This window comes from Canis aureus, chromosome 12 (genome assembly GCF_053574225.1).
Source record: "Canis aureus isolate CA01 chromosome 12, VMU_Caureus_v.1.0, whole genome shotgun sequence".
In the NCBI taxonomy this organism is placed as follows: Eukaryota; Metazoa; Chordata; class Mammalia; order Carnivora; family Canidae; genus Canis; species Canis aureus.
Genome location: NC_135622.1, coordinates 31,109,209 through 31,124,609, shown reverse-complemented (window position 1 = coordinate 31,124,609; position 15,401 = coordinate 31,109,209). Strand labels below are relative to the sequence as shown.

At 44.7% G+C, this 15,401-nt stretch overlaps 1 long non-coding RNA gene across 1 annotated transcript; it reads left to right on the top strand.

The window, feature by feature from the left end:
- The first annotated feature begins 7,753 nt into the window (after positions 1–7,753).
- LOC144280921 (uncharacterized) lies at positions 7,754–12,851 on the top strand. Its single transcript, XR_013349353.1, has 2 exons — positions 7,754–8,275; positions 9,253–12,851. It is a non-coding gene; the product is annotated as an uncharacterized LOC144280921 (long non-coding RNA).
- Positions 12,852–15,401: the final 2,550 nt, after the last annotated feature.

The window sequence follows — 15,401 nt, the reverse complement described above, 5'->3', positions numbered from 1 at the left end:
ACCTGCTATGTCCCAGGCACTGTTCTAGGTGCTGGGAATAGAACAGTGAACAAACACAATAGAAAATAATATAAGCTATCACAGAGCTTACATTTTAGTGCAACCCTCTTTTCATGATATTCTCACCCAACAAGGTCCACCCAACCTTTAACCTCTACCCCAAATATGATCATCTGTAAGATACAAATAACCCAGAACAATTTATTTCTCAAAGTCTGAGTTACTCCAGTAAGGATCATGCCATGTAGTTAGATGATTCCCAGGATAATCCGTGGTAGGCTTCATTTCCCCAGTTCTTGTTCTCTTCCAGGTTCCTCTGCCAACACAAAGTCAAGGTACCCCTCCTCATTCTTCCTATGGTCTTCTGATCACCTGCAGGTAACTCATAGATCACACAAACACCCCCCCTACACACACACACCCCAAAGGCAAAACATCAGTCTCCGTCTAAATCCATGTTAAAGAGGCTGCCTTCCTTTTTTTTTTTTAATTGGAGTTCAATTTGCCAACATATAGCATAACACCCAGTGCTCATCCCATCAAGTGCCCCCCTCAGTGCCCGTTACCCAGTCACCCCCACCCCCCGCCCACCTCCCTTTCCACCAACCCTTGTTCGTTTCCCAGAGTGAGGAGTCTCTCATGTTCTGTCTCCCTTTCTGATATTTCCCACTCATTTTTTCTCCCTTTATTCCCTTTCACTATTTTTTATATTCCCCAAATGAATGAGACCATATAATGTTTGTGTTCTCCAATTGACTTATTTCACTCAGCATAATACATTATTCAGCCATTAGAAATGACAAATACCCACCATTTGCTTCAACCTGGATGGAACTGGAGGCTGCCTTCCTAAAGATAACATATTCTTCCCAACTAAATAAAGATACAGCTTTACTTTTGTTATGCAGAGCAGCCCAATTCCCCCTTCTCACCCTCCACCCATAGCCTGTGCCTACCTGTGCACCAGAAACACCACCTGTCGCTGGGCCTTTCTAAAAGGAAAGACCTCCAATTGTTACCATCATCCCCTGCTACTAGTAGAAGCTTGGTAGATAAGCTTCTTTGTTACACTGAGCCATGTGAAATTCCGACCCAGGGTTTCCTCTAATAAGAGATTCCACTAGGAAGTGAATCTACATCCCATGGCCCCCATTCATAGCAAGCCCTGAAGAGAGGTATGAGGCTTTTCTTCTTCCAGTTATAGAAGGAACCCCCAAGGGTAAATACATTTTAATCACTTAAAATGATCCTCCACTCTTCTTTTGCAGTTTTTTTTTTGTTTTGTTTTGTTTGTTTTGTTTTGTTTTTCTTTTTTTTAACAAATAGAAGTAGATAACACAGGTAGGCACCGTCAGGCAAATACCTTTGATTAAAGCAAATATTAACTCTCCGGGCATTGAGAATTGCAGAAGGAAAGATTGTAAGCTATCGGTTCCCATTAAGCTTGCCACCATTAGCTATATAATGCTGGTTGCAGAGTAATTATTGCAATATAAATAGTAATACATTGATTCTGTGTTTACTTGGTGCCAGGGACTTCACTAAGTTGCATGAGCTCATTAGTCCTCACCAACGAGTCACCTCACTTGTCCAGATTTTACAGATGAGAAAATTGAGGTTAGGAAGGGTTAAGAAAATTGCTCCAAGGTCACACTGCTAGTTGAGCACAGAGCCAAGGCTTCAACGCACGCTTTCCTGCCAGCCAGACCCTAACGACTCTGCTACACTGTGCCACCATGCTTTGATAACTGGAAGGCTATCCAGGATGGTACCTTCCCATTAACGTGGAAAATTTTTGAGTGATGATAATAAAGGACAAAAGGAATGACAGGTTTCATGAGCAAATACGATCACACTGAGAATTAAGGATAGATAAGAATAAACCTGAAGCCAGGCACAAGAAATGCTTTTTAAATGATAGCCAGTTGAGCGATGTTCGGTTTGAACACGTGTGGTGTAGAGGCAACAGCCGTGTGGGGACCGGTGACAACGTTTATTTTGAAAATGTCAAGGACTGCCACCTCCATTTAGATGCCTTTAATAAGTGAAAGTCTAAAATACTCTAAAGAGAATCCCGGCAGAGACCACAAGCCAAAAATCCTTGGCTTCCAAAATAACGGGGGCTGCCTCTTCCCAAGTTACCATCCACAGAAGCAAAACTTGGCGGAGTCTGAGACAAAGGATTTTGGTCTTGTTCCTACCACTGCTTTCACAGAAGGAAGCAGAGCAGACCACTGGGTTCTATCTACTACAACTCCTGAGCACCCAGACCTTGCCAGGTGTTGCTCAAAAGAGAATCCCGCCCTGCTCTAAGCCCAGGGAAATCAGCACTTTTGGAGGCAGCTTTTAAAGCCCTAAGTGCAGGGTGGGATTTTTCTACCCTTACTCATTTTCTGCAGAGTTCTGTGTCTTCTCCACATATAACCGAACTGCTACTCTGACACCATTTTCATTGAGTAATTCATGGTGATGTCACAGCAGCCAGGCACTAGGGGAAGCCCTGCTTTTATGGGTTGGCTCTTAATTTAGGAATTTTTATTTTCTGACTTTCCTCCCTTTTTTTGCTGGACTCCACTGCTTTTGAGCAAGATGCCTGAGTGGTGAAGTGTTGCCTGCTTTTGAGAAAAGGAATTCCTGCTCTTTAAGAGGCAAATGATTGAGTGAAGGCAAAATGTGTGTCCTGTAATAGTACATCTTAATTGGAGAGTTGGCAAGAGAGGAAGGATGTGTGGGCCTGGTGTGGGCTCTGTGCTCAGGATGGGGTTCATCAGGCTGAGCTGAGAAGGTGGGCTGGGGATTCACAACCACTCCTTCGTGCCACAGTCGTGAGTACCTGGGGAGCCAACCGCCTCCTCCCTGGCACCTGGGCAGCCACATCTAACCCACATCCCCACCTTCCTTCCTCACCTCTCTGCTGTTCTGTGCAGTGAGCCGAGCCGGCAAAGGCAAGCTTGGCAAACCTCGCCTGTAAAAGCCTAATCCAAACAGCATGTCCGCTGAGCTCAGCGGGGTGACTCATGTGCAGTGATGTGTGAGGCCAGCAAGCAGAGATTAGGATCTGGCCCGCCCGCCAGCCTACCCTGCACTTCCTTTGATCAACTCTGATGGTTTTTAATTCTGCAGAAGCAGCTTCCTGCCAGCGGCAAACACTTCTTGGTGGAGGCTGGAGCCATGTCTATGGTGACCTACTTGTCAGAGGCGAGGCCGGTGTGTGTGATAGCACAAGGCCCGACACCCTGGGCTCACAGCCTGCCATAGCCGAGAGGGCAGCCTCTCTGAGGTGCCCATGTTGACATCAGAAGCTCGTTGCTTAGCCAACACTGGCAAGGCCATGCGTGTGAACAGCCTGGGTTCTAAACCTGATGCTGGCATTGGTTAAATCACTGGGTACTACAGAAAAATGGGACTCTCTCTAGGGGATTTTTTTTTTTTCTTTTTTGTAAACTGGGGCATCCCTAAAGACGGTGTCTGGCACAAAATGTGGCATTCTCCGGGTTCTTCAAAAGTTCTTTTTCACATCTGTTTTGCTGAAAATGGAACACATTTGAAGTATATTACTTTCTTGAATTTTTCCCCCCAGCTTGAGTGGAATGTGTTTGCCTCTGGACTCTTCCAAATCCCCTCAGTGACCAATGCCAAGCAGAGCTCCTGAAACCAGGGTCTCATTCTCTCTCTTTCCCTTTCATGTCCTGTCTTGCTCTCTCCTTTTTCTCTCTTTTCTCAGAAAGTACACGAGTAAAAAAAAAAAAAGAAAAAAAAAAGAGTACATGAGTGATTCTCAACCTTGGCTGCATGTTATAACCACCCTGGGGAGCAGGAGGGGTTTAAAAAAATCCCTATGCCCACATTCCACCCCAGAATAATTCACTCAGAGTCTCTGAAGGTAGGACCAGACATGAGTCATCTTTAAAGCTCTCCAATGTACAGGCAAAGTTGGAAATCACTGAAATTTTAGGGTCCTGTGGCATCAGCTATAAGCCCTAAGAATGGGTCTTATCTCCCCATGTGTCCTCTCCATCACCATTCAATTTGATGGCCTTCTGGAGTCTGGTGTGTACTTTAACTATGTTAAGGTAAGATAGTATCTGGTTATAAAAAATATTGGATACAATTTTGAATTATGCATATACCATAACTGATTCCAAATACGTCTTTGTGCCATAGATTTTTTAAAATTTATTTAATAAAAACGTCTGTGTAATTTTCTTTTAAAGGTGTTATCTGGTTGGGATAACTAGTCTACATATTAAGAATTTGTTCATTTGATTAAGAGTATCAACCATCCCACTGAGGCTTAAAAAGAGAATGAACATGAGGAATGAAATGCAAAATAGATGAGTCTCATAGGGAAGAAGTAGGGAATGGTCCAGCACACAGAGCAATGATCAACCCAGTTAGAATTTCCAGGAGGCAGGTTTATATGTGCTGGTGACAGGTTGTGAATAGGGCTTCCAGGTGAAATAAGACCCTTTAGTTAAATTTGAATTTTGGTTAAGCAACATATAATACAATATTGGGGACATATTTGTACTAAAAAATTGTTTGTTGTTTATCTGAAAGTCAAATTTATCTGGTAGTTCTCTATTTTGTTTGCAAATCTGGAAATCCTAGTTGAGGATGGCAGGCTAAAGAGGAGAATCTTGGGTATTTGAGGGAGCGGTAGGTCTCACGTGGGTGGTTACTGCCCTCCAGTAGGAAAAGCGTGTAGACATTTAGGGCTGTCCCAATGACTGGGGATTGCTACTGGCATGTTGTGGATGTTAGCCAGGGTGTCAAACTTACTGCAGTAGGCGAAATAGTTCCAATGGAGAATTGTCCCACCTAAAATGCCAATAGCACCCAGACCAGTGCTACCTATTTCACCATTTTATTGAGAACTGACCCTATCACCTTCACATAGTTGCTCCCTAAGAAAACAGTGTACTGGCTACTCAGAGAAGTTCAGAAAGTGTCCCTGAGGAAAAAGCCAACCCGACAAAGTCCCAGGTACTTTCCCAATGCCTCCTTTAGTCCAAACCAACCATACAGTAGGTCCAATGAAATGAATCCGAGGCTTCAAAGCCTACAGTACCTACTGCCTCCTTCAGAAAGCCTTCTTTGACTGCTCTAATCTTCTATAATCTGTCTCCTCAATCCCTAAAACCTTTATCCTTCTAATTTAAAACTAGAATTAAAAAAAAAAAACACAGAATGTATTCTAATAATAATTGCATATGTTCTAGCCTGTAAGTTAGTCTCTCAGATAAGCCTGGGGACATCAGAAAAGTGAGATCAAGTTCTGGGTGACTTTGATCATGTTACTGATTTGTTGGTTGGCCTTGCTATTTGTTACACTTTGCCTCTTTTAAAAACTCTAATGCAGCTGAAATTAAATGTACAAACTAGTGAGGCAGTTAGAGGGAAGATAAAAACAGAGATGAGAAATCACATAGACAAAAAGGAAGAGCAGGAACTGGAGATAAGATAATTTTGTAAATGGACTTATATTTACTTTGACTGTCTGGGCTCCCTGACAGTCAAAGCAAAAAGGGAAACACAATTGGTTACATCGCTGTTATTGTCTGAAAAAAAGGGAAGCAATATCAGCTCATGAGGAAATGTAATGTTTTTCCTTATGCTAAAAGCTAAGTGAAATTTATCAGATCTTTATTTTTTAATATTTTATTTAAATTCTATTTGCCAACATAGTATAACAAAAGGGGGGACTCAGAAACATAATGGGTAATGTCTTCACTTGAGTTTTCAGAAGATTTTAAAAAATGTTTTTTTCTGTTTGTAAAAAATTTGGGACTATACTATTTTTTAAAAATATTTTATTTATTTATTCATGAGAGACACACAGAGAGAGGCAGAGACATAGGCAGGAGAAGCAGGCTCCCTGCGGTGAGACCAATGTGGGACTCCAGGATCATTACCTGAGCCAAAGGCTGACTCTCAACCACTTAGCCACCCAGGTGTCCAGGGACTATACTAGTGAACCTCAGTCAGTGAGGGCAATTTTATAAGAAGCTAAGCTAATATATTCTAAATTTATTGGTTTCCATGATCTGATTAATAAAGGGGCACTGAGACATTTTCAGCTGCCCAGAGCTTTTAGGAAGCCTTTCTATGTGGCTCCGCTAGCAGCTTCTGACAGCCTTAAGGAAAAAATGTGGATGCTGTAGAAACCAGGCCTTCGGGAAGGAGTAGAAGAAAGATGGGTGGGAACATTCCACTTCCCAAGCAACCTTGCTCCCCGCGAGCTAGAATCACACTGTTAGAATTACCCACCCTGCCTAGAAGGTCCTTCCCAGCCACATCCTCAGGAAAAGGATAAAGGAAAACAGTGTGTCACCAAGGGCCCACCCTAGCCTAGGATCCTGGGAATGGCTTGAGAGCTTGTCTGACCACGTGTATCATCCTTTAATGAGTGCTACATTTGGGGATTAGTTTGCCACTCTTTAAAGGCAGAGAATAAATAATTAGATGACTCAAAAAAGACTTTCCTTTTTTAGTTTATTTGGGTTGTCATCTTTTTTTTTTTTTTAACCGACTCCCTAAATGGGTGGGAGACTAAAACAAACAAAAAATAAAACCATAGATTAAACTCACCCCCACCCTCGCCCCTCACCACCACCATCACCACCACCCTGGCTGCACAACATGAGGGAAAGGAAACTGTGGCCTGGGGCTTTGAGGGCTTGCTGATTAGCACACTCGTCCCCGGTCCCTACCCACCTGTCCCCATCTCAGATGCAACAATCCTTGTGCTTGGTGGTTATAGTGACAAAACCAAGATGAATCACTTTTATGTCAAGATCCACAGATTATCAAAATACTAAATAGCAGGTCTGGGATGAGAGGTCAAAGTTAAAGGTAAAACTCTCTGACAGAGGCTTAGGTCTTTTGTTTTTAGACGGCGTCAGCTCTGATTTCCTTCCTGCTGACACAAAAAGGATGGCTGGAATAGGCAGAGCTAATTTATGTACAGGTGCAGGGGCTGCTTGAGCCATCAGGAAGCCTCATGCCTTGCTCCCCCCACCTCACACACACACAACCCCGGAACCCGGGGAGGGAGAGAGGATGGCCAGGGAGAAGTCTTTCCCTCCTTCCTGGGGAGGAGGTCAAATGGCTGTGCAGGCCATCCTAAAGGGCTTGCTTCTCAGGTCAATGGATACTGCCCTTAGTGCTAGAATGTGGATCCTGGGCTCATTTCCAACTCTCTGGTAGGCCAGCAGTGTTGATCCAGCCTCCCACCCCCCCAACCCCCCCATCCCCCCACCCCCCACCCCCCCCACCCTCCCCCCCCACCCCCCCCCCTTGACTTGTGATTAGAAGAAGGGGGATTAGTCAGAGTACCTTTTGGCACTCTCCCAAGCTTAGGACATTTGCAACCTTGTGACTCTTACTACCCTAAGAAAGAGCCCTAAAGGCCAGATACTTTCTTCTCTAGCTTCCTTGGGCATGGACACACAGTGGGACTTGGCCAATCAGGTGCACCTACTTCAGACGGAATCGGAAGTTAACAGGCACCAGGGTGCCTGGGTGGTAGCTCAGTGGGTTAAGTGTCTGCCTTCAGCTCAGGTCATGATTCTGAGGTTCTGGGATGGAGCCCCCCCCAACCCCCCTCGCCCAGAGGGGCTCCCTGCTCAGCAGAGGGTCTGCTCCCCAACCCCGACCCCGCCCGCCACACATACACACACACACATTCATGCCCTCTCTCTCTCAAATAAAATCTGTTTAAAAGAAGAAGCCACCAACAGCCAAGGACAGGGTAGAGTCCTTTCTGGGGGATGCTGCAGGGCAACGAAGATGTCGAGGCTCCCAGGGCAGGTGTGCCCAGGTGGTGTCCAGGGTCCAGGGCTGCAGGTGGTGGCTCTGGTGAGGCACTCAGCAGCAGCTGCCGTGGTGTCCCCAGCTCTCCCTTTTTGTGCTGTGACTGTGCCAGTGGCCCAGGGTGTGAGCCTGACTGACTGATCCCTGTGTTTTCTGAGCCTGTTTCTCTAGCCTTCTCTTTAATTCTGGTGAGTTACTCGACAGCCGATCAACCAATCCCTTTTGTGCTTAGATTAGACAGAGTTGGTTTCTGTTGCTTGCAACTGAGAACCCTGACTCTGTCCAACCGCAACTGGTTTCACTCAATGGTTTGCAGATGCTTTTTTTTTTTTTCCTCACTGCCTGCATTCTTCACGTCTCTGCCCTCCTGGCAATTCCACAAGTAATCCAGAAAAGGAGGAATAAGCATGCAGAGAATTTGACCGCAGCTGGGAAGTGAGCCAAGAGAACTCTGAAGAACGTGAGTGTTAGATCCCTCGCTTTGTCAGGTGGGGTGGATGCAGGAAGGAGACAGAAGGCTGTGGGCTGTCCGTCATATTTTATTTTTCAACCAAATTTGGTTTTGCAGTGATTACCCGTGGCACTTCCAAAAATCCCATGAGGGTATGGACCAAGTCTGTCTTGTTTTCTCTAGTACCTAGGTCATACTGGATAGTTTAGTGAATAGTAGCAAAGGGGTGATGATGGAAATCTCGGGAAGGGAATTCAGAGAAGAGGAGCTTAATATATCCTTAATGCCTCTTTAAAAAAAGAATTGTCTCAGCTCTGTGGGAGCTGAAGATTAAGGCCTGTGAGTCGAGCCAACACTGCAGATATTTCGTCTTGTTGACTGAAGTGCAGGAGCCTGGAGCTGTAGCCATCAGACTGTCAAAGACAGAGACAACACACTCCCAGGCAGGCAGAGCCTGACTTGGGTCTAGCCCAGATAGAATGCCGGTATGTTTCTTCTTTGGAAGAGGGCCTCAAGAGTGCCTGCAAGCTGAACGGAAATTGTTCTCCAAAAACCATTTTGAATCAATTTCAAATGTGTTGATAGTACTCGGTTGAAACCTCAGAACTGGGGGGTTGGGGGGTGGGGGAGATGCACGGGGTTATGGGTAGAGTTAGTTTGAATCTAGAAAACCAAGGGTAGGTTTTCCTGTCACCTACCTTAACTGTGTAAGAACTTCAGTCCATCTGTTGTAGTAAGCCGGTTTTAAGTGACGCTGATGTTTGGATTTGGATCCACAGGATCCATTTGCTACAAATGGACTCTGATTCTGATTCTTGTTTGTGGCATTAACCAGTGAAACCTTACTTTAGGTAAGTCTCTTAACTCACTTGGTCTAAGCTTTCATTTTCCAATTTCAAAACCCCTGGTTTTAAAACAGAGGGTTTGGACTATCTCCTTCATGGATTTCCTATCTAAAATGTGACCTTTCTATTCTTTCCCTTAAGGATGAGAATCGTGTGTTCTTCGATATGCCCTTCTGTCCAAGTACAAAGCTGGACACAGCAGGCATAGACAGCCTGCAGTATGGCCATGTTCCAGAAAAGCTGAGGCCAAGACTCCTCTAAGAACTTTCTTGAGCCAGGACCTAGGGCCAGCAGTGATAAAGTTAGAAGAGGAAGAGCACTGGCATCCTTTGATCTGTAACCGGTTACAGAACCTTCTAAACTGCTCATAGGGCTCAGGTTTGCTGCTGGAGCTGGACTTCCAAAGCACCCACTTCGAGGCCAGGCTCATCTTTAAATTCACATTAAACCGAGAAGACGGTTAAAGCCAACACTTCCAGTACTGTCTGGGGCTGGTGAAGGAGAGAATTGTGAAATATCATACACATGTGTATCTTTTAAAGCTGGGTTCTAGAACTTGGTTTGAACATGTGGACTCCATGGCGACTGCGTCTGTCTGGCGAGGGTGCTGCGATGCTTTCCATCGTGGGCTTAGAATGCCAAGTCATTAGTGACAGCAGACAGGGCGGTCATCTTATTTCCTCTGCTTCCCTCCAGGGACCAGGTAGATAAGAGAACTGCAGGGAAAAGAAAGAGGGGAAGGAAAACAAGTAAATCCCAGCATGGGGAGCAGCAGGGAGCAGCAGGATGGCAACAGACATGGGAGCTCAGCTGCCAGCAAAAATCTGATGTGCTGCATTGCTCCAAGGAGAGGAGGCAAGTCTTCCCAAATCCAGGCGCCCCAACATGATTGTGAAAGCCACACCCAGAGGCCCACAGACAGCCAACACCGTTGTAGAACCAGTGAGACACCTTGGGAAGCTGCTCAAGTTTCTGAAGACATCTCTGTAAAAGCTGTCTTCTACTCTCAGTGGATGCTTGAACCCCAGTGTGAGGTGACCCCAGAACTGCCATCTAGGGCTGAAGAAAAAAATTTTTAAAGCAAAGTTAATTTCAGAAATTTTGTTCTTAATTTTGTGCTAGGGCTCCTAGCCAATTCCTTCTTTCCCACTGGCGGCAGCAGGCAGGGCTGACGGAGCAGGCGCAGAGAGCTTTGATGTCAACAGAGGTAGGCAGGGCAGGCCCCAGTGGAAAACTGTGAAGTCAGCAGAGTTATCTCTGGCACTCCTCCCTTCCCCCTGCTTCCCCTTTCTCCACCCATTTCCCCCTCTTGGCTTCCAGCTTCTCATTTCCCAGGGGACCCTGGAACATATGAAAACCCACCCTCCATAGATATGAGGGGGCCAGCTCTTGGCTCCAGCTATCAAAGTCTGCTTTTTTTCCCCCAAGTCTAAAACAAACAAAGGCATACATTCCATACATTTCCTAAGGAAAGAGAGTGAATACAGAAACCTCGTCCTTTGTGCTCTCTCTCTCTGTGAAACCCCAAGAGCCTGGGGCCTCAAGATTGAAGCTGTCTTCCTGCCTCCTGGGGCTTAACAGGAATCAAAAGTGCCTCAAACCAATACATCTGCTTGGTTTATGGCTCCAATTTAAACCACAAATTATAAAATGATAAATCGCTGTTCGAATCTCTTCCAGGAAAGAAAGACTGTTGTCAAGATTAAGTTACAGCCTCATGGCCGTCTGAGTGAGCTTAGCTGCTGCCTAACTCTCTCACTCATTTTCCTGTTGGAGATGTTTCTTTTCTTCCTGAACTTTCACTGTTTCTGAATACTTTAAACAAAGAAAATGACCGAAGGCAGGAAAAACATCGGGGGACTTCTTAACCCATGGAGCCTTTTTTACAGGCTTTATTATGTAACGGCTGCTTTCGTTTTGTGAGAACCAAAGGAAGTTGAAGAAATCTTTCTTCTTGAGCATTTAACTGCCAGAGTACAGAGAGAAATGGCTTCACGTGGGCAGCGAGGCTCCCTTCAAACTCTAGCTGGAACGTGGAGCGTGTGGTAAATCAAAGCTGCCATAAGGAATTTGGGCCTTAAAGTATCTGTTCAGTGATTTGGGCAGTGAATCACTGTATTTCGTCCCCATGAAAATCAATTCTCTGGAATTCTCTTGCTGGGCCTGGTCTAGTGGTGGAAGAATGGGACAAGTAATTAGGCCACGTGCATGCTTTCCTGTAATGACGCTCCTCTCTGCCAGAGCTTTGGCAGGCAGAAGGAGGAGAGATGAGATTCGTGATTGAGGCACCTACCTTTCCTGGCTGTGGGTCTGTCACACTGACCTCGTTCTGATTACCCGAGGCAGCGGGGTAATGACCATCCATCCTGTTTCTCCAGCCCACTGCCATGGTTATACAAGTCTAACCCGGTTTCTCTAAGGCCACTCAAGTCCTGAGTCCCATCAAGCCGTGAATCAGAATCACTTCAGCATTTCTTCTTAAACTCCTTCTGGTTTATCTTACACCTCAGCCCCTTCGGTCTGTTTCTTGGGAGTCCCCAGGCCTTGCGTGGCAGTTTTTGTCTCTCTCGTTCTCGGGGTCCCTGGGTCGTCGTGGTAGTTTTTGTTTTCTGACATAATTTCACAGTATCGCCCACACCAGCCCTTGCAGGCCCTGCCACAGCTCCTCTTGTCTCTGCTTTTCCTGAAGTCGGTGTGCTGTCATTACGGCTGCTTTTTCTGGGACACTTCAAGTTGTGGAGAGAGTTTTTTTCCCTGTGATTATAGCTCTTTCTTCCAATTTTGACTAGTCTGGCGTCTCTCTGATTATAGCTCATTAGGACTCCTGAAGCTAAGAAGGCACTTTTTTCTTATGCTGCCTTGTTTTTATTTTTATTTTTTTAAAGATTTTATTTATTCATGAGAGGCACACACAGAGAGAGAGGCAGAGACACAGGCAGAGGGAGAAGCAGGCTCCATGTAGGGAGTCCGACATGGAACTGGATCCTGGGTCCCCAGGATCACACCCCAGGCTGAAAGTGGCGCTAAACTGCTGAGCCACCAGGGCTGCCCTGTTTTTATTTTTTTAAATAATACGCATTATAACTTATTTTTGCAGGGCAGTATAAAGATGAAAAACAACAATAATCATGAATCCTACAGTCCAGACAACCCCATTAGCATTAAAAAATGATAATAATAAAAGTTGTGAATATATGGGAAGAAAATAAAACCATTTTAAAGATTTTTTTTAAAAGATTTTATTTATTTATTCATGAGAGACACAGAGAGAGAGAGGCAGAGACATAGGCAGAGGGAGAAGCAGGCTCCATGCAGGAAGCCCGACATGGGACTTGATCCTGGAACTCCAGGATCATGCCCTGAGCCGAAGGCAGACGCTCAACCGCTAAGCCACCCAGGCATCCCAATTTTAAAGATTTTATTTACTTATTCATGAGAGACACAGAGAGAGAGAGAGGCAGAGGCATAGGCAGAGGGAGAAGCAGGCTCCCTGCGGGGAGGCCAATGCAGCACTTGATCCCAGGACTCTGGGATCACTCCCTGAACCAAAGGCAGCTGCTTAACCACTGAGCCACCTAGATGCCCCCAAAACAAAACTTTTAAAAAGTATAAAAGAATAAAAACTTCCCATTCTCCCTGAGTCCTTCCCCCAAAACATAACTATTACTGTTTTTTTTGTTTATTCTTGGTAGTACATATTTATGTCCTTTAATAAAATTTTACATAAATTTATGACTATACATATTCTGCATTTTGCTTTTTTTCACCCAAAATGTTACCTTAGAGATCTTTCCATACATGCACTGCAGATAGATTCCCTTCTTTTAATGTCTGCAGAGTCCTTGTCAGAAGAGAATGTGCCTTCTAAATGAAGGGCATTCGATTAATGTAATTCCTGCCCCCTTTCTGTCCCTTGACCTCCCTGGGGACAGAGTGATTTATTTGACTCACAAGCTTGGAAGAACATCCTGGACATGCTGGGTTCAGCTTTGCCCTTTCTGCTTAGCACAGAGTTGCCTATGGGGAGTGTGCCTTCTGCTGTTGTAGAAGTAGGCAGAACTGGGTGAATGGCTGCTTGATTCTGGGTTTGAGTGGTATGAAATGTCTCTCTCATTTAATTTTTTTTTTTTTTTTTTGGTAAGATTTTATTTACTCGTCAGAGAGAGAGAGAGAAAGAGTGAGACAGAACATGCCCAAGCAGGGGGAGCAGCAGGCAATGAGAGAAGCAGGCTCCCCGCTGAGCAAGGAGCCCAATGTGGGACTTTATTCCCTGACCCTGGGATCATGACCTGAGCTGAAAGTAGACGCTCAATCCACTGAGCCTTCCCTAGGATCTCACCTGTTTCTAGCATGCAGCCTTTTCTCATCTGAAGAGTTCTGGAGCCAATCAACACAAGCTTTTGGTATATTTACTTCTACTGAACAAACATGTAAGTGCTTACTACCTGTGGCACAATGCCCTAATCACCTTCAAAATATTAACTCATTTAATACTATGACGCTTCTGAAGTAGGGGCTATTTAATCCCCATTATTACAGATTGGGAAGTCAAGGTGCAGACAGGTTAAGTAACTTGCCCAAGATTGCAGGGCTAGGAAAAGAAGGGAAAGGATTCCAACCCATGAAGTCTAGCTCCTAGGTTCATACTCCTGGCCAATCTGTCCCCAGGAGAGGGGGGAGTATCTCTTTGTGTATCTCTTCTCTAAAATCCATGGCATCACTTTGGGAAGACTCTGAGCCCCATCTTGTCACATCTTACATCCATATTGTGAATGGGAATTCAGCCTTTTTGGAATATATGTAGGAATATACGAGTACTCTAAAAGGGCAATTTGATTGCTAAATCAACAAGACTCCTGAAACTACCAAGAGCCAGCCTTCATAAGGACTATTCCGACAATAGCCAGCAAGCGTTGAAAAAGCCCTTCAAGTGATGATACTAGCACTGGCCTTCAGAGGTCCTGGGTCTGGGCTCTCCACTCTGCCTCTCTGTGCCACGCTGGCCTGCTGAGCAAACTCATAATGCAGGTCAGCAGACAGCCTTAAAATAAACAAAAATGTTTGTGTTGTGCCCAGTTATGGAACAGTGCGTATCCAATTAGGTAGTGAAAAACTCATGCAAATAATCTTTTCTTTTTCCGATTCCTACTGCATATGAGTCTTTCACAACTGACTTGGCCAGTCCAGATTCCTGAAATGCTGAGATTCAGAAAATCTGGTCAAAAGTTTGCTAGTAAAAAATGAAACCCTGCCTTCTCTGTCCTCCATCACTGCCCCCATCCCTACCCTCAAGCTACTTTAGCTTTTAGGCATGTGTATGCTAAATGCCTTTTTCCTTAAAGATATGGGTGAGATATTTCTTTTGGAATATCTCCAGACAATCTGGCAAATCCATACTTGATATTAGCTACAGGAAGCACATTAAAAAAAAATACAATGAACAAGAAATAAAATTAGGGCAGACTATGAGCCTACCCTCTTTAGAAATCAGTGTATCTTTCCAAATGGAAGATTTTCTAAAACTGAATGGGTTTTTAAAATTTTTGGCTTTGTCAAGGAAAAAACTATGGACATATACACTTGTAATTTAATGTTCTGGAAAGAACTTATTGTAATGATAACAGTTTAAGTTTTCATTTCAAAAGTTATTGCTCATTCTAACATACTAAAACCTGCATTTCCCTTTTATTTTTTTGTTTTGTTGTTTTTAAGATTTTATTTATTTACTCATTTAAGATTTTATTTATTCATGAGACATGGCGGGAGAGAGGGAGAGAGAGAGTGAGAGAGAGGCAGAGACATAGGCAGAGGGAGAAGCAGGCTCCATGCAGGGAGCCTGATATGGGAACTGATCCTAGGACTCTAGGATCACGCCCTGGGCCAAAGGCAGGAGCTAAACCCCTGAGCCACCCAGGGATCCTTGCATTTCCCTTTTATAAATAAACTTCTATCTCTGGGTTCTGTCCTTATAGAAAGAAAGTACTTACAGCCAGTTTTCTACCCATCCCAATGCTTAACTTCGGCTCAAGGAGTTTCCTGTTCTGTTCCAGCTGTGACATGTTGAGAGTAGAGCTGACAATTGCAGACAATTAGCTGTACTCTCTGAGCCTTGACTGTGGCTCTAGCCCATACTGTTTCAGGGAATAGGGTGGAAGATAGAGAGTGAGGGGAGCGCTAAGGGGAACAGGAAACAGGGTGTTTTCAGGGACTCCTTTCTACTCCTTCACTCTTCACACCATTCAAGAAGACAGAATGTCTCTATCGCCTATGCCTAATTCAGCTCCTTTCAC